At 35.9% G+C, this 21,017-nt stretch overlaps 3 non-coding genes across 3 annotated transcripts; 2 read left to right on the top strand and 1 right to left on the bottom strand.

Moving 5' to 3' along the window:
- The first annotated feature begins 6,172 nt into the window (after window positions 1-6,172).
- Trnam-cau (transfer RNA methionine (anticodon CAU)) lies at window positions 6,173-6,245 on the top strand. The gene has a single exon. It is a non-coding gene; the product is annotated as a tRNA-Met (tRNA).
- Window positions 6,246-13,912: 7,667 nt separating this feature from the next.
- Window positions 13,913-13,985, bottom strand: Trnam-cau (transfer RNA methionine (anticodon CAU)). The gene has a single exon. It is a non-coding gene; the product is annotated as a tRNA-Met (tRNA).
- A 6,674-nt stretch (window positions 13,986-20,659) lies between these two features.
- On the top strand, window positions 20,660-20,732 carry Trnam-cau (transfer RNA methionine (anticodon CAU)). Its single transcript has one exon. It is a non-coding gene; the product is annotated as a tRNA-Met (tRNA).
- Window positions 20,733-21,017: the final 285 nt, after the last annotated feature.

Genomic DNA, 21,017 nt, shown 5'->3' on the forward strand with positions numbered 1-21,017 from the left:
TTATTTATAGTAAGAAATTACAATGAGCCCATCACTTATATATACTTATATAATCAAGGTGACGACCAAGCCAGAAGAGACATGGAACAGAAATTAATCTTCAGACTCGGCACCCTTCAACCCAATGGACTCAATGCTAGTTTCAACAGTTTTAAATTTTAATCATAATTTTCTTCAGCGCTCCCTTTTTCTTATACTTTTTCGCGCGGTTTCCCCTTTTCACTCCACGCGTTTCAACCTTTAGGCCTCGCTTGTTACGCTCGCTTGCGCCCCGTTCTTATATATTTTTTGTATTCTCCGTTTTGCGTGCATTTTTTTTAATTAAACATGTTTAACGCTCTTTTATTGTATACGCTTTACGCGTTTTTACCTAGGCTTACGCTTGTGCTTGCGCGACGCCTATAAAAAAAATTTTGTACTCGCACACATAGACATACCACCTAGACCTATTACTGCCCATCCCTTACCACAGCGGGAGGTGAAGCCCCGTATCCAAGGTGATATTGACGGATTGACGGGGTTACTAGGCGCGGAGAATATCGCATACATGTCTGACGCGCTCGTTTGCGTGATTGCTGCGCCGTTATCGCCCGCGTCAAATGCGACATGTTCCGTAGACGCGAATATATCTGCTTGCTTGCGTCCGGGTATGCGTCCTTGTCAAAGTTGTTGCGAAGCAGTGTTGACTTCAGTACGCGAACCAAAGTCATAGGTCTAGGTTCTTGTTTGTCTGGGCTCGCACACGCGTTTGCGCATTTTATAATTATTTTTTCCGTCTTGCGCGTTTTGTTTTCCAACTTTAACATGTTTAACGCGCTGTATTTGTATACGCTTTACCCGCTTGTCGCTCATGTGTCGCTTGCGTGTCGCTCCCACCATTCACCTGCGCTCGCGTTTTAATCATGTTTTAAATGTTTCTCTTGTAGGCCTCACAACACTATTTTTGTCACCTGACGAAGGGCGAGGCCCGAAAATTCGTGTAATAAAATATTCAATTACGACATTTTAATTATTCTTCGCTTCTTTGCTTCCTATATAATCAATGATATACTTTACTTTCACTTATTACATATTTATTTATTTATTTATTTATTTATTTATTTATTTATTTATTTATTTATTTATTTATTTATTAATTTATTTATTTATTTATTATTTATTTATTTATTTATGTTAGTTAGTTAGTTAGTCAGTCAGTCAGTCAGTCAGTCAGTCAGTCAGTCAGTCAGTCAGTCAGTCAGTCAGTCAGTTAGTTAGTAAACTATTTCATCAATTTCACTATTTCACAGTTGAAATATCAGCAGTAGATAATTACTTCATCAATTTCAATATCAACAGTAGATAACTATACTTCATCAATGCCAATATCAGCAGTATAACTATTTCATCAATTTCACTATTAACAGTAAATAGCTATTTCATCATTTTCAATATCAGCAGTAGATACAACACTAATACTGATATCAGCTGTAAATAACTACTTCATCAATTTCAATATCAGTAGTAGATAATTATTCATCAATTTCACTATCAGCAGTAGGCCTAGATAACTTCTTCATCAATGCTTACCACAGTAGATAACTACTTCATCAATTTTAATATCAGCAGTAGATGACTACTCCATCAATTTCAATATCAGCAGTAGATAACTACTTCATCAATTTCAATATCTACAGTAGATAAGTACTTCATTAGCCGTATAACTACTTCATCAATTTCAATATCAGAAGTAGATCTAGATAACTACTTCATCAATACCAATATCAGCAGTAGATAGCTACTTCATCAATACCAATCAATATCAGCAGTAGATAGCTACTTCATCAATACCAATATCAGCAGTAGATAGCTACTTCATCAATACCAATATCAGCAGTAGATAGCGATATCAGCAGTAGATAACTACTTCATCAATTCCAATATCAGCAGTAGATAGCTACTTCATCAATACCAATATCAGCAGTACATACCCAGCAAACACAAACACGTTTTAAAAACGTTTTAAACAAGTTATATTTTGGCTTTTGGTTTAGGTAAAAACGTTTTAATAACATTAAAATGTCGGGTTATATAAAGGTCATGATAACGTTTTAAAACGTTTTGTATGAACACACTACAACAATATTTTAAATGTTTTCAAAAATGTTATTGTAAACTATTTTTTTTATTTTTTTTGCCAAATATTGTGTCAATACTTAAATAACATTATGTTGAAATATTTGAACCCAGCAAACACATAAATGTTTTTAAAATGTTTTTTTCAAAACCTATTAATAACATTTAAATGTCGGGTTAGATAAAGGTCATGAAAACGTTTTTAAAACATTATTGAAAATATTTTGGGCAAACATTTTTTGCAAAATATTTTTTCAACTAAAATAACATTCTGTTTAGAATGTTTTTGTATCAAGTTTTCAAGAATGTTTTTGGAATGTTATTAAAACGTTTTTATACCCTTTATATAACCCGACATTTAAACGTTTTCTGTAAAACATTTTTGTTTGCTGAGCAGTAGATGATCAAAAAATGTTTTTTAAGGTTATGAAAACGTTTTATACTCTTAACATACCCTTTATATAACCCGACATTTAAACGTTTCTCACAACCTTTTATAACCTTTTGCGAATGATGTCGAAAACGTTTTGTGTTTGCTGGGTAGCTACTTCATCAATACCGATATCAGCAGTAGATAGATACTTCATCAATACCAATATCAGCAGTAGATAGCTACATCGTCAATACCAATATCAGCAGTACATAGCTACTTCATCAATACCAATATCAGCAGTAGATAGATACTTCATCACTACCAATATCAGCAGTAGATAGCTACTTCATCACTACCAATCAATATCAGCAGTAGATAGCTATATCAGCAGTAGATAACTACTTCATCAATACCAATATCAACAGTAGATAGCTACTTCATCAATTCCAATGTCAGTAATAGATAGCTAAATTACTTCATCAATACCAATATCAGCAGTAGACAGCTACTTCATCAATACCAATCAATATCAGCAGTAGATAGCTACTTCATCAATACCAATATCAGCAGTAGATAGCTACTTCATCAATACCAATATCAGCAGTAGATAGCTCCTTCATCACTACCAATCAATATCAGCAGTAGATAGCTACCCAGCAAACACAAAACGTTTTCGACATCATTCGCAAAAGGTTATAAAAGGTTGTCAGAAAACGTTTAAATGTCGGGTTATATAAAGGGTATATTAAGAGTATAAAACGTTTTCATAACATTAAAAACATTTTTGATAATCTACTGCTCAGCAAACAAAAATGTTTTACAGAAAACGTTTAAATGTCGGGTTATATAAAGGGTATAAAAACGTTTTAATAACATTCCAAAAACATTCTTGAAAACTTGAAACAAAACATTCTGAACAGAATGTTATTTTTGGGTTGAAAAAATATTTTGCGAAAAATGTTTGCCCAAAATATTTTCAATAACGTTTTAAAAACGTTTTCATGACCTTTATATAACCCGTCATTTAAATGTTATTAAAAGGTTTTGAAAAAAACATTTAAAGAACATTTCTGTGTTTGCTGGTTTCAAATATTTTAACATAATGTTATTTAAGTATTGACACAATATTTGGCAAAAACGTTTGCAAAAATAGTTTGCAATAACATTTTTTGAAAACATTTAAAAATATTGGTGTAGTGTGTTTTCATACAAAACGTTTTAAAACGTTATTATGACCTTTATATAACCCGACATTTTAATGTTATTAAAACGTTTTTACCTAAACCAAAAGCCAAAATATAACTTATTTAAAACGTTTTTAAAACGTTTTTGTGTTTGCTGGGTATATCAGCAGTAGATAACTACTTCATCAATACCAATATCAACAGTAGATAGCTACTTCATCAATTCCAATGTCAGTAATAGATAGCTAAATTACTTCATCAATACCAATATCAGCAGTAGACAGCTACTTCATCAATACCAATCAATATCAGCAGTAGATAGCTACTTCATCGATACCAATATCAGCAGTAGATAGCTACTTCATCAATACCAATCAATATCAGCAGTAGATAGCTACTTCATCAATTCCAATATCAGCAGTAGATAGCTACTTCATCAATACCAATATCAGCAGTAGATGGCTACTTCATCAATATCAATATCAACAACAGATATGTTGGAAGAAGAACCATTCTAACAGCTGATATGAGTATTGATGAAATAGTCATCTGCTGCTAGCATTGGAATATATGACGAAGATGATCTACTATTAATATTGATGAAATATCTGCTGATAATGCTGTTGATAAAGTAGTCATCTATTGCGATGTTCATGAAGAACTCATCAACTGCTGATAGTGGCATTGAAATAGCCATCTATTGATATTGATGAAGAAGTCATCTTTTGCTGATATTGATGACATAGTGATCTTATGCTGATACTGGTGTTGATGAAGTAGAAATCTGGATTCAAGCCTTCTGGCTTTCAATATCAGCTGAGCCTGATAGCTTCTTTAGCAGTGCCAATATCAGCTGTAGATAAATATTTGTTGTGGGAAGCTTTATTAAAAATCCGCATTCGATTTCAAAATGAACTTTGAAACAGTATATTATTTTATATTTAATATCAGCAGTAGATAACTACTTCACCAATTTCAATATCAGAAGTAGATAACTACTTCATCAATACCAATATCAGCAGTAGATAGCTACTTCATCAATACCAATCAATATCAGCAGTATATAGCTACTTCATCAATACCAATATCAGCAGTAGATAGCTACTTCATCAATACCAATACCAGTAGTAGATAGCGATATCAGCAGTAGATAACTACTTCATCAATTCCAATATCAGCAGTAGATAGCTACTTCATCAATACCAATATCATCAGTACATAGCTACTTCATCAATGCCAATATCAGCAGTAGATAGATACTTCATCAATACCAATATCAACAGTAGATAGCTACTTCATCACTACCAATTAATATCAGCAGTACATGGCTACTTCATCAATGCCAATATCAGCAGTAGATAGATACTTCATCAATACCAATATCAGCAGTAGATAGCTACTTCATCAATACCAATACCAGTAGTAGATAGCGATATCAGCAGCAGACAACTACTTCATCAATACCAATATCAACAGTAGATAGCTACATCGTCAATACCAATATCAGCAGTACATGGCTACTTCATCAATACCAATATCAGTAGTAGATAGATACTTCATCAATACCAATATCAGCAGTAGATAGCTACTTCATCACTACCAATTAATATCAGCAGTATATAGCTATATCAGCAGTATATAACTACTTCATCAATACCAATATCAGCAGTAGATAGCTACTTCATCAATACCAATGTCAGTAATAGATAGCTAAATTACTTCATCAATACCAATATCAGCAGTAGATAGCTACTTCATCAATACCAATCAATATCAGCAGTAGATAGCTACTTCATCAATTCCAATATCAGCAGTAGATAGCTACTTCATCAATACCAATATCATCAGTACATAGTTACTTCATCAATACCAATATCACCAGTAGATAGATACTTCATCAATACCAATATCAGCAGTAGATAGCTATTTCATCAATACCAATATCAGCAGTAGATAGCTATACTTAATCAATACCAATATCAGCAGCAGATGGCTACTTCATCAATATCGATATCAACAACCATTCTAACAGCTGATATGAGTATTGATGAAATAGTCATCTGCTGCTAGCATTGGAAATTGGAATACCGTATATGACGAAGATGATCTACTATTAATATTGATGAAATATCTGCTGATAATGCTGTTGATAAAGTAGTCATCTATGCGGTGTTCATGAAGAACTCATCAACTGCTGATATTGGCATTGGCAAAATAGTCATCTACTGCTGATATTGATGAAGAAGTCATCTTTTGCTGATATTGATGACATAGTGATCTTATGCTGATACTGGTGTTGATGAAGTAGAAATCTGGATTCAAGCCTTCTGGCCTTTAATATCAGCTGAGCCTGATATCTTCTTTAGCAGTGCCAATATCAGCTGTAGATAACTATTTGTTGTGGGAAGCTTTATTCACTAAAATCCGCATTCGATTTCAAAATTAAATTTGAAACAGTATATTATTTTAATAACACATTTTTTTCTAACGAAACTCATGGGCCTCGTTGGCGCAGTCGGCAGCGCGTCAGTCTCATAATCTGAAGGTCGTGAGTTCGAGCCTCACACGGGGCACCAATATTTGTTCTTCCCAACGTCAGTAACTTTTTTCTTTCCTTTTTTTTAATTATAATTTTTTTTTATTCTAATCAGAAAACTTGAGGAATATCTCATCCCTATTTGAGTAATTTCGTTTCTGTTTTGCAACCATGATTCATGAAACTTCAGGAGAATATTATTTTCATTTTGTGTAGCGCATGATATCAACTGTCTCTGGTACTAGCAGTGCAATTCCCCCCCTCCCAAACTGGTACCAAACACCCCCATCTGAGGGGAGCATGCTCATACGCTAAAAGCCTACGATTTATTTGGTGATAGTTATAGTAAATTCAATACTATTAATCAACAGCAAAATTATAAGTCAATATTTCTAATATTAATTAATCAAACAATGTAGGCCTATAATAGGCCACAACAACGAATCAACACCAATGGCATACAAGTAGAGCACTTCTCGCTTGCCCGCTCTGTTCGCAAACATGTTCAACTTCTAAATTGAAGCGAAACATGTCAAAGCAACATGTGCGACACGGGGATCAGCAAAATATGCATGAGCGCGTAGCACGCTGCGCGCCTAAGGACGTACCATTGTGACGTGTTGCGCGGTGTTTCAAACGCGTTCAAGTTATCGCGCATAAACTAATACGCATGCGCCGCACGGTTGCTAACAACAAACAAAATTATTTCTCAAACCTGATAACGAACCGAAAAATTGCTCACTATTTTCGTGACAATGTCGTCATTTCTGAAAGTTGCTTTGGCGAATTCTATGCGAATTCGAGATGGAAATTACTTGGGGTACAAATTCGAAGTACCAGAGGAAGACGAATTTACGCCGTAAGTTTTTATATAAAAGGGGAAAAATCATCACCTGTTCCCGGCTTCCCACCCGCGAAATGTAATGTGCAGCTATCGATGACGGGTTCCCCAAGTTCGTATCTTCTGACTCATTTATGGGGCGTAAAAAAGACATGGTGATCTTGAAGCGGGGGGAATATTATAATAATACCATTTGGTGTTAGGTGTGTGGGGGGTGATTTCTGAAAATTATATAAAAACTGCATTGTCGTGAAATTGGAAATAGTGCGAGAAAAGAATCATTCCAAATTTTATTTTCGAATAAGAAATATTTCCCCACGTCAAGTTGATGTACATGTAGGCTACCTTGGCCCTTTTTCTTTCCAGTTGTTCATGATCAAGATAGGCCTATCCTCTTGCATCATTTTTGATCTTTGATGTGTTTTGTGTCCTCGTGGATTCACCATTAGCTACCATTACCACTTCTATTTGATCGTCTTTTTAGGCATATCATAGGTGGCCTAAACCGCAGAAATAACCGTCGTGCTCTCTACTTTGTAATGCAGAAAATATCAGTAGGCCTACTTTTTTGTGTTCACATTCGGATTTTCCATTTTAATTTTCGCGTTTGTCATTATTTTCACAGAGAGGAAATGTTGGATAAAGAAATCCAAAGAAGGAAAGACTTCAGCGAAGTGATCCTCGTCCACCTGATGTGTTGGCGGCGTCACCAGGTGAATATCAAAACGTTGTTGTATGAAATCGTTTTAGTTACTTTTACACAAACCACACTCGCTGCAACAATGCTAAACTCCCGGCTAAACTCCAGGGGCCGGTTTCTCGAAGCATAGCTAGTGGCCAGGCTTCTTAAGCCACTAGGCTTAAGCCCAATTAATCCTAGGCCTATACTGGTCGTGCTTTGCACATCATAGTTTTCATACATCACCTAGAAAGATAAGTCAATAAAATGGGTCCACTTGGTGGGCTAGCCTGCTGGCTTAGAAAGCCTGCCCAAGTTTTGAGCAATCGGACCAAGAAGGCCTACTGAGTGTTCTGTTTCCAGTTTTTAATTTTTAATTTAAGCATTCTCGTATGTTCGTTTTCTTTGAACTTTAGGAGTTATTGATGCGTATAGGTCTTTTTCATAATACCACTATGAAAGCTTGTGAAATTTGAAAAACATATACACCAATCCGAGAAGCGTTTACTGTATTTGGCCCTCTATTGACGGTAACACAGATGTACCAGAGCGGGAGATTTAATTCGTAATTCAAATCGTGTATTGAATATCATAGGTCTGTCACACTACGACGGACTGAATCAACGTACATCACCGAATACAAAAATATTTTATTCGGTGGAAAAATCACCAGTCCGGCAGAAGATTCGGTGGGATTTTGGGTCCGATTCCCGTTCGTCGCTCTATGCGTTGTGGCCGCTAATAATCCTGCAGGCGTCTTATATCCGATCGTTCAACGTCCGACAAATGACCGGATTTGGGGTCCGATTCCCGTTCGTTTCTCTATGCGTTGTGGCCGCTAATAATCCTGCAGGCGTCTTATTTTCGATCGTTCAACGTCCGACAAATGACCGGATTTGGGGGTCAACGTCCGACAAAGGTCCGGATTTGGGGGTCCGATTCCCGTTCGTCTCTCTATGCGTTGTGGCCGCTAATAATCCTGCAGGCGTTTTATATTCAATCGTTCAACGTCCGACAAATGACCGGCGAATCCGTCGCATGTGGCACCAACAGGGACGTCCACCCTATCAGAAAAGTGGGGGAGGAGAGGGTGTTTGAGAGGGTTTTTGACCCCTTAGAGGCAATGACGTAGCAAGTACTTTTTCAGATGGTGAACAAAGTGGGGAAAGACAACTTTTAAGGGGGTAAATTTTGACGAAAATGGTCAAATATTGGCTAATAAGTACAAAGCCACTAAAACGTTTTCACCATTATTGTAGGGCCTATACTATAAACAATTGTTTTAAAAATAACACGTGGATGTCCATAGCAGAAGCAAAAAGGAAGACTTGTCCATTTTTGAAAATGAAGGTCCAATTGACGCCATTTGCATGGGGACTGTAGGGCCTATTTACATTATTAGGCCTGGGCCTATTGTGTATAAATTTTGTTTTAAAAATGGAAAATTTGGAAAATTGTTTTTAGTGCTTCATTTTTACACTATTATTGCCTTAAACAAAAAACAAAGAAGGCCCGATTTGAATTTGAAAAATTTTAAATGTTACACTGATCCACTGACACTTAGATATAAGACTTCAGACTCGTAATTTCAGGTAAAACATGCATGGATTGATATGTTAAAGTCAGGAATAGACCTATAAGTCCGTCTTAAATACTGACTTTAATACTGAATATCACGGGCCCTGCATATGGACTGGCCGGCAGTAATTTTCACAGGCTTTTGGGCCAAGGAACCACATTTAAGCACTGTCTATAATAATCACAGGCCTATACTTAGGCTTACTAGTAGGCCTACTACTATCCTGGGCCTACTCAATAACGTATACAATTTAACCTTTTCCATGTTTTCTCTTCTTTTTCTTTCTTGTCAATCACTAAAACTGGTAGGAATTTGATATTGCGTCCTCTACCCTTCAGAAAGTGCCCTCCCTCAATACTACTTACATGCATAGGCCTACTACTAAATTACGTGCAATTCAACTTTTCTCTTCTCTTCTCTCTTCAATTTTCTCACTTTCTTTTCTTTTTTCTCTCCTTTCCCCTTTTTTTCTACTTGTCAGTCACTAAAGTACTGGGGGAAATATGATATTGCGTCACACACACTTCAGAAAGCCCCCCCCATGATCGATGCACATGTTCGCCATAGGCTTACATCCGGCACAAGCGCATGCGAAACCTTGCAAACACCGCGGTATATAAACGAAAGAATAACGAACAAACCCAGGGTATATACGAACACACATCGGACAACTTCCGAACATGTGTATTCGAGCACACTCCGTTTCAAGTTTTGTGCATGCACAAAACTTGAAACGTATTGTCGACGGAACATCACCTAACACGAAACGCATTTGGCGGATAATAACAGGACATATGAAGAACATAAAACGAACATTGACGAACACTAACGGATTTGCTAAAATACGATCCGTTTCTTATACGGAAGACCGATCCGGTGTAGTGTGACACTAACACGGTCTGGGTCAACGTACATCACCGAATGCAAAAATATGCTATCCGGTGGTGTAGGCCTCACAGGAACGTATTTGCAACGAACACGGGCCGAGTGCAACTAACAAAGAACGAACATGAACGAAAGGAGAGCGAACAAACTCCGGCAATATGCAGCACCATACGAACACACATCGGATAAATACCGAACATGTGTATTCGGTCCGCTTCAAGTTTTGTGCATGCACAAACTTGCCGACGGACTTAACGAACATCACCTAACACGAAACGCATTTGGCGGATGATAGCAGGACATAAAAAGAACATAAAACGATCATTGACGAACCACAACGGATTTACTAAAATGCCATCCGTTTCTTGTACGGAAGACCTATTCGGTGTAGTGTGACAGACCTATCACTGTTGTGTACAATTCCCGGATACAATTCTGTGTAGCACGCAATAAATAATGGGTGGAAGGTGGAACCCCCGACCTCGGGACACCGCAGTTTTACATCGGGGACACCGCAGTAATGGCGAAGTCGGATTGGTGTATAGGCCTATACAAGATACCAAAAAAATACTTACATAAAGCTCATCAATTATTTGTTTTCAACCAGGTCGCAATAACGCTTTAAAAAAGCATCAGCACCATACTTGCAATATTTAGATATATTAGCATAGAATTAAAAAAATCAAATTGCAGCTCAACTACATTCAATATGTTAAAAAATGTTTGTTAAAAAGTGAATAATATTATTTAAAAAAATGATTTCATAAAAAATATTAGAGATTAACATTTTGTTCTTCTTTCTTACCTTCTGTTTTCAGCAAAAGAAACATCGCAAATTCAAATGGAGACGGTTGATGTTCTGGCGACCCGTCGCAGGACCGCCAAGAACGCCCGTCATGGAGGCTTTGATTCAACTATACATAGATCCATATTGAAAGAGTTATAGATATTGAAATCATCACTCACAAAAGGGGATATAGTCAGCAGGAGCATAATGAATGTGTTTTCGCGTCTTTTATAACACTTATGAATAAGATATAAGAATTGGTCATATATATTTTTATCAACATTAATATCATAGGTTGCAACGGGTGTACCACTTGCCAGTAAAAAGGTGTATACGTTAACAATTATTCGATAGAGATGATTAACCCATTTTGAACTTAGATTTGGTTGAACCAAGTTTTCGAAAATTGAATTATTTTATAGTTTTCTAAAGGAACAACTTGGAGCAATTAACACACTCAAAATGTATTATGGAATAATGCCCTGTGCATTTGTCTTGTTATGAAAGAAATCAAAATTCCAAAACTGATATTATTTATTACAATGAAACGACTTACAGCTTTCATACTGTATATAATAGTTTGATATACTTCAATAGGCTGGACTAATTTGGTTCAAGCCCTGGTTTAGGATTTGGAAGAAACAATCCGAAATATTTTTTTTCTAAAAACAAAAGAAGCAAACCAAAACCGTCACTATTTTAAAGAAACAAACCAATTAGGCCCTACCTTCAAGAAATAGGCCTACACGTCTCTCTGGGATACTTTCCTAAGCTTTTCCTGAAGCATTCTGCATTTTAAAAGCAAGTTTCCTGTGACGCCCCTCTCTGTCCATCTATGGGATTTACTTGACTGACTGCTTGCATGGAGTGTAAACGATCAACATGACATTCATGGGGTGCACATCGCACATCCTGCAACAAGATCGCAGCAATACAAAATACCCAGATTCACCAGTCTCCAACATCTGCCCAGCGCCATTATTTGGGCTGCCCCGTTTGTTGGCGAGACACAGTGTGGTCTGTACCTCAAAGCCCTGTTCCGGCCGATGGTCCCGGGGGGCACTCCAACTTTGGAGGTGACGCGTATGTAGGGCTGTTAAGACCCCTTTTCAGCATCGCTGTCACCCAAAGACCCCATATTTTTTTCTGAACACATGCTCGCAACGCGCGCTGTCACCCGAAGACCCCCTATTTTTCCATTTGCTCTGTCACCCAAAGACCCTTACAAGTTCAATTTGAACAGCAACTTTCATTTATCACTGATTTTGTTATTTATTTTGAAAAAATAAAGAAATTTGAAGCCATTTAGAACTAGAAATTCGATTTTCGAGGTTTTTGTGGCGCTGTTTTGGTTCTCACCCAAAGATTCCATTTAAAAAAAGGTCATGTTCTCACCCAATGACCCCATATTTTTTACATTTTGCTCTCACCGAATGCCAAAAATCATGCTCTCACCCAATGACCCCATATTTTTTACATGTTGCTCTCACCGAATGCCCCTTAGTGCGAAAGCGCCAGCCCTACACCTATATCCATTTCAAATTGAAGTGCCCCCCCCCCGGGCCGATGGTACCTGTAGATGGTACATTGGCGACCGTAGGCAGAGCTAGAATTGGATTCTTTAGAGTGGTCGGCTGTGATCACTGGTTCCAATCCCTCAGGTTAACAAGACGTGTTATATAAGTCAAGTACAAAAGTCACACAAATGCAAATTGCTTGAAAGTTACAGATGCTCTGGAATCAGCTTATTAATTTATCCGAGAGCTAATTAGTATAATTGGTAGTAGGCATATACCAATCAAAATGAACATCAGTTGGCCTAGTGTAGCCCATACGTTCATGAGCTATAAAGTATAGGCCTATATCCGATTATATCAAGTAGATAATTTAATTTTAAGTTGGGAAGCAATCTATACTCAAAAGCGATGTAGGCCTACATCTCTCGAAAGCGGCAGCGTTAGCCTACACCCGTTGAAGTTTGTTATTAATTATGCACCCAGATATAAAATCAGTTAATAGGTTTAGATAATATATATAAAACTTGCTAATTGATCAAGTCTAATTTTTGTCTGGCAAACATTTGAAATGGGTAGACAAAATATGAATCAAATTCTGGACTCACCATTTGAAATCGGTAGGCCCCCTATGAATGAAAATATTCGGCTATCCCTGCTGACTATATCGCTCAAAAATACTGTAAAATGTTTAGAAAATAATGTTGATATATCTTTCATATTGAAGATTCGATTATATGCACACAAAGCTACAAAAGATCACAATATCAAGTGGATATATTTTATACGTGTATTCTATTTTTATGTAATTAAACTTTATATATTTTTATATTGCAAAAAGAAAGAACAAATTAAATATCTTCAAATAGTCGCCGGGTCAATGACAAATTTGATATTGAATAAGGTTTCGTATAACGAAATAATTGTATATAATTTATTTTAATAAATAAAATCAGTGATTATTATATATATCGCATTATGTGATGCGTGTTTTATTGACTTGTAATCTTGTAGTTTAAATCCTATATTTGAATCCCCTTGTCGAGTAGCGTATATATAGCCAGTATTTTAGTGTGAGGAGTCAAAGCAAAATGTCCGTCACCATTTGAATGTTTAGTCCCAGTAGTTCAATTTTAAGGATAATTTACCCTTTGCCATCCCCATTTTATTCCAGAAAATGTTAGGGGGCATGTTCCCCCGGTTCCCGGGCTACCCCAGACCCCCCCATATTTTTGTGACTCGCCCACCTTAGCCTACTCCATTGAAGTTTCATGAATCATGATTGTAAGTAAAACAGAAACGAAATTAATGAAATAGGGATGAGAAAAGAAATATATTCCTGAAGTTTTCTGATTAGAATAAAAAAAATATAATTAAAAACAGAAAAAGGTTACTGACGTAGGGAAGAAAAAACTTTGGTGCCCCGTGTGAGGCTCGAACTCACGACCTTCAGATTATGAGACTGACGCGCTGCCGACTGCGCCAACGAGGCCCATGAGTTTCGGTAGAGAAAATGTGTTATTAATACAATATACTTTTTGTCTATTTCAAATTTAATTTGAAATCCAGTGCGGATTTTAGTGAAAAAAGCTTCCCACAACACGTATTTATCTACAGCTGATATTGGTACTGCTGAAAAAGCTATATACAAGGCTCAGCTGGTATTGATCATACTGCAGTTACTGTCCGTTTTCCTATACATAATACACAGTGCTCTTTCCCATTGACGCGTGACCTCTACAAATAGCCTACGTTAAAAGTATGGGGATATGCTTAGTTAAAGTCGCTGTGTGAAAAATAACCTTGATCTTGATCTTGATTTAGTACTGGCCAACACTCCTCCTGGAGTCAGACGGTCAGGGAATGTGCGTGCGGTGTGCTTGGTTAGTCTTGATGTTGCTCTTTGATGTGGTTGGCTACAGCTTCTTTAAACTGTGGTATGTCTTCTATTTGGGTTATTTGTTCAGGTTAATTGTTCCAGTTAATAATTGTTCGGGGAAAAAATGAAAATTTCAAGCAGTCTTTGCTGGTGGTGATTGTTGTGTAGGCGTTGCAGTGAAGATGCCGTGATTGACGTTGGACGGGCTGTAGTAGTGTTCCAGTTGGCAGGGATAAGTGGCCTAGGCGAGATTGCTGCAGGATGGTTAATCTGCGAGAGGTTCTTCTGTTCTCCAGCGAGTCCCATTCAAGGGTTTTCAACATATTTGTAACTGTTCCTGGGGTGCGAGATGTGTAGCCATTGAAGACAAAGCGAGCAGCTCTTTTCTGTATCATTTCAATCTGGTTTATAGAATCTTTGGTATGGGGATCCTATGCAGCCGATGAATATTCTAGAAGTGGTCTAACGAGGGATCTGTAAGCAGCTTCCTTGGTGGATTTAGGACATGAATAAAAATTTCTCTTGATGAAACCCAATGTCCGGTTTGCCTTTGCTGATATCTGTTGAATATGGTTTTTCCAGTTGAGCTTACTGGTAATGAAGACACCTAAATAGGGGTGGCCATCCGTTTCATTTAAAACAGAGTCACCCAGTTTGTATTCAAAGTGCTTCGGGTTTCTGGAGTGTGTGAGTCTCATTATGAAACACTTTGAGGGATTGAAACATAATTGCCATTTTTTCTCCCATTCGACCAATGTATTAAGGTCTTCTTGAAGCTCCTTTGCATCAAAATCATTTTGTATTTCATGGTATAAAACACAATCGTCTGCGAACAGACGGACAGACGAGTTTAATTTTTCAGGCAAATCATTTATGTAAACGAGGAATAACAACGGCCCCAGCACCGTGCCTTGAGGGACGCCCGAAACAACGTCAGCCCAGGTCGAGTGCTCACCACCGACGACGACCCTCTGGACACGGTGCGTGAGGAAGTTGTTAATCCAACTGTGAGTTTTGTTATGAATACCATACAATTGAAGTTTAGATAAAAGACGGTTGTGGGGGACGCTGTCGAAAGCTTTAGAGAAATCCATTATGGCAAGGTCAATTTGAGAATTTTTATTGAGGCCAAGGGCAAGGTCATTAATGGTGAGAATTAACTGACTTTCACAGGAGTGTTTACTCCTAAACCCAAGCAGTAGACAGCTACTTCATCAATACCAATCAATATCAGCAGTAGATAGATACTTCATCAATACCAATATCAGCAGTAGATAGCTATTTCATCAATACCAATATCAGCAGTAGATAGCTATATTCATCAATACCAATATCAGCAGTAGATAGCTACTTCATCAATACCAATATCAGCAGTAGATAGCTATACTTCATCAATACCAATATCAGCAGCAGATGGCTACTTCATCAATACCAATATCATCAGTACATAGTTACTTCATCAATACCAATATCAGCAGTAGATAGCTATATTCATCAATACCAATATCAGCAGTAGATAGATACTTCATCAATACCAATATCAGCAGTAGATAGCTACTTCATCACTACCAATCAATATCAGCAGTAGATAGCTATATCAGCAATAGATAACTACTTCATCAATACCAATATCAGCAGTAGATAGCTACTTCATCAATACCAATGTCAGTAATAGATAGCTAAATTACTTCATCAATACCAACATCAGCAGTAGACAGCTACTTCATCAATACCAATCAATATCAGCAGTAGATAGCTACTTCATCAATACCAATATCAGCAGTAGATAGTTACTTCATCAATACCAATCAATATCAGCAGTAGATAGCTACTTCATCAATTCCAATATCAGCAGTAGATAGCTACTTCATCAATACCAATGTCAGTAATAGATAGCTAAATTACTTCATCAATACCAATATCAGCAGTACATAACTACTTCATCAATACCAATATCAGCAGTAGATAGCTACTTCATCACTACCCAGCAAACACAAAAACGTTTTTAAAACGTTTTAAATAAGTTATATTTTGGGTTTTGGTTTAGGTAAGAACGTTTTAATAACATTAAAATGTCGGGTTATATAAAGGTCATAAAATCGTTAAAACGTTTTGTATGAAAACACACTGCAACAATATTTTAAAAATATTTTCGAAATGTCATTGTAAACTATTTTTGCAAACATTTTTGGCCAACATTTTGTCAACACTTAAATAACATTATGTTCACATATTTGCACCCAGCAAACACAGAAATGTTCTTAAAATGTTTTGTACAAAACGTTTTAATAACATTTAAATGTCGGGTTATAAAAAGGTCGTGAAAACATTTTAAAAACGTTATTGTAAATATTTTGGGCAAACATTTTTTGCAAAATATGTTTTCAACCCCAAAATAACATTCTGTTTAGAATGATTTGTACCAAGTTTTCAAAAATGTTTTTGGAATGTTATTAAAACGTTTTTATACCCTTTATATAACCCGACATTTAAATGTTTTCTGTAAAACATTTGTGTTTGCTGTGCAGTAAATTACCAACAAATGTTATTTAATGTTATGAAAACGTTTTATACCATTAATGTACCCTTTATATAACCCGACATTTAAACGTTTTCTGACAACCTTTTATAACCTTTTGCGAATGATGTCCAAAACGTTTTGTGTTTGCTGGGTACCAATCAATATCAGCAGTAGATAGCTACTTCATCAATTCCAATATCAGCAGTAGATAGCTACTTCATCAATACCAATGTCAGTAATAGATAGCTAAATTACTTCATCAATACCAATATCAGCAGTAGACAGCTACTTCATCAATACCAATCAATATCAGCAGTAGATAGATACTTCATCAATACCAATATCAGCAGTAGATAGCTACTTCATCAATACCAATATCAGCAGCAGATGGTTACTTCATCAATACCAATATCACCAGTACATAACTACTTCATCAATACCAATATCAGCAGTAGATAGCTACTTCATCACTACCAATCAATATCAGCAGTAGATAGCTATATCAGCAGTAGATAACTACTTCATCAATACCAATATCAGCAGTAGATAGATACTTCATCAATACCAATGTCAGTAATAGATAGCTAAATTACTTCATCAATACCAATATCAGCAGTAGACAGCTACTTCATCAATACCAATCAATATCAGCAGTAGATAGATACTTCATCAATACCAATCAATATCAGCAGTAGATAGCTATATCAGCAGTAGATAACTACTTCATCAATACCAATATCAGCAGTAGATAGATACTTCATATCAATACCAATGTCAGTAATAGATAGCTAAATTACTTCATCAATACCAATATCAGCAGTAGACAGCTACTTCATCAATACCAATCAATATCAGCAGTAGATAGCTATATTCATCAATACCAATATCAGCAGTAGATAGCTACTTCATCAATACCAATATCAGCAGTAGATAGCTATACTTCATCAATACCAATATCAGCAGCAGATGGCTACTTCATCAATACCAATATCATCAGTACATAGTTACTTCATCAATACCAATATCAGCAGTAGATAGCTATATTCATCAATACCAATATCAGCAGTAGATAGCTACTTCATCAATACCAATATCAGCAGTAGATAGCTATACTTCATCAATACCAATATCAGCAGCAGATGGCTACTTCATCAATATTAATATCAACAACAGATATGTTGGAAGAAGAACCATTCTAACAGCTGATATGAGTATTGATGAAATAGTCATCTGCTGCTAGCATTGGAATATATGACGAAGATATCTACTATTAATATTGATTAAATATCTGCTGATAATGATGTTGATAAAGTAGTCATCTATTGCGGTGTTCATGAAGAACTCATCGACTGCTGATATTGGCATTGGCAAAATAGCCATCTACTGATATTGATATTGATATTGATATTGATGAAGAAGTCATCTTTTGCTGATATTGATGAAATAGTGATCTTATGCTGATACTGGTGTTGATGAAGTAGAAATCTGGATTCAAGCCTTCTGGCCTTTAATATCAGCTGAGCCTGATAGCTTCTTTAGCAGTGCCAATATCAGCTGTAGATAAATATTTGTTGTGGGAAGCTTTATTCACTAAAATCCGCATTCGATTTCAAAATGAACTTTGAAACAGTATATTATTTTATATTTAATATCAGCAGTAGATAACTACTTCACCAATTTCAATATCAGAAGTAGATAACTACTTCATCAATACCAATATCAGCAGTAGATAGCTACTTCATCAATACCAATCAATATCAGCAGTATATAGCTACTTCATCAATACCAATATCAGCAGTAGATAGCTACTTCATCAATACCAATACCAGTAGTAGATAGCGATATCAGCAGTAGATAACTACTTCATCAATTCCAATATCAGCAGTAGATAGCTACTTCATCAATACCAATATCATCAGTACATAGCTACTTCATCAATGCCAATATCAGCAGTAGATAGATGCTTCATCAATACCAATATCAACAGTAGATAGCTACCCAGCAAACACAAAACGTTTTCGACATCATTCGCAAAAGGTTATAAAAGGTTGTCAGAAAACGTTTAAATGTCGGGTTATATAAAGGGTATATTATGGGTATAAAACGTTTTCATAACATTAAAAATAATTTTTGATAATCTACTGCTCAGCAAACAAAAATGTTTTACAGAAAACGTTTAAATGTCGGGTTATATAAAGGGTATAAAAACGTTTTAATAACATTCCAAAAACATTCCGAAAACTTGATACAAAACATTCTACACAGAATGTTATTTTGGGGTTGCAAAAATATTTTGCGAAAAATGTTTGCCCAAAATATTTGCAATAACGTTTTAAAAACGTTTTCATGACTTTTATATAACCCGACATTTAAATGTTATTAAAACGTTTTGAAAAATACATTTTAAAAACATTTCTGTGTTTGCTGGGTGCAAATGTTTTAATATAATGTTATTTAAGTGTTGACAAAATATTTGGCAAAAATGTTTGCAAAAATAGTTTACAATAACATTTTTGAAAACATTTTAAAATATTGTTGTAGTGTGTTTTCATAAAAACGTTTTAAAACGTTTTCATGACCTTTATATAACCCGACATTTTAATGTTATTAAAATGTTTTTATGTAAACCAAAAGCCAAAATATAACTTATTAAAAACGTTTTTAAAACGTTTTTGTGTTTGCTGGGTACATCGTCAATACCAATATCAGCAGTACATGGCTACTTCATCAATACCAATATCAGCAGTAGATAGATACTTCATCAATACCAATATCAGCAGTAGATAGCTACTTCTTCACTACCAATTAATATCAGCAGTATATAGCTATATCAGCAGTATATAAATATCAGCAGTAGTATAACTATTCATACGTTTACCGCTACGTATGAATATACATCATTATAGTATATAACTACTTCATCAATACCAATATCAGCAGTAGATAGCTATTTCATCAATACCAATGTCAGTAATAGATAGCTAAATTACTTCATCAATACCAATATCAGCAGTAGATAGCTACTTCATCAATACCAATCAATATCAGCAGTAGATAGCTACTTCATCAATTCCAATATCAGCAGTAGATAGCTACTTCATCAATACCAATATCATCAGTACATAGTTACTTCATCAATACCAATATCACCAGTAGATAGATACTTCATCAATACCAATATCAGCAGTAGATAGCTATTTCATCAATACCAATATCAGCAGTAGATAGCTATACTTAATCAATACCAATATCAGCAGCAGATGGCTACTTCATCAATATCGATATCAACAACCATTCTAACAGCTGATATGAGTATTGATGAAATAGTCATCTGCTGCTAGCATTGGAAATTGGAATATATGACGAAGATGATCTACTATTAATATTGATGAAATATCTGCTGATAATGCTGTTGATAAAGTAGTCATCTATGCGGTGTTCATGAAGAACTCATCAACTGCTGATATTGGCATTGGCAAAATAGCCATCTACTGCTGATATTGATGAAGAAGTCATCTTTTGCTGATATTGATGAAATAGTGATCTTATGCTGATACTGGTGTTGATGAAGTAGAAATCTGGATTCAAGCCTTCTGGCCTTTAATATCAGCTGAGCCTGATAGCTTCTTTAGCAGTGCCAATATCAGCTGTAGATAACTATTTGTTGTGGGAAGCTTTATTCACTAAAATCCGCATTCGATTTCAAAATTAAATTTGAAACAGTATATTATTTTAATAACACATTTTTTTCTCACGAAACTCATGGGCCTCGTTGGCGCAGTCGGCAGCGCGTCAGTCTCATAATCTGAAGGTCGTGAGTTCGAGCCTCACACGGGGCACCAATATTTTTTCTTCCCAACGTCAGTAACTTTTTTCTTTCCTTTTTTTTAGTTATCAACAGTCTCTGGTACTAGCAGTGCAATTCCCCCCCCCCCTCCCAAACTGGTACCAAACACCCCCATCTGAGGGGAGCATGCTCATACGCTAAAAGCCTACGATTTATTTGGTGATAGTTATAGTAAATTCAATACTATTAATCAACAGCAAAATTATAAGTCAATATTTCTAATATTAATTAATCAAACAATGTAGGCCTATAATAGGCCACAACAACGAATCAACAC

The sequence above is a fragment of the Amphiura filiformis genome, chromosome 8 (assembly GCF_039555335.1).
Source record: "Amphiura filiformis chromosome 8, Afil_fr2py, whole genome shotgun sequence".
NCBI classification, from domain to species: domain Eukaryota; kingdom Metazoa; phylum Echinodermata; class Ophiuroidea; order Amphilepidida; family Amphiuridae; genus Amphiura; species Amphiura filiformis.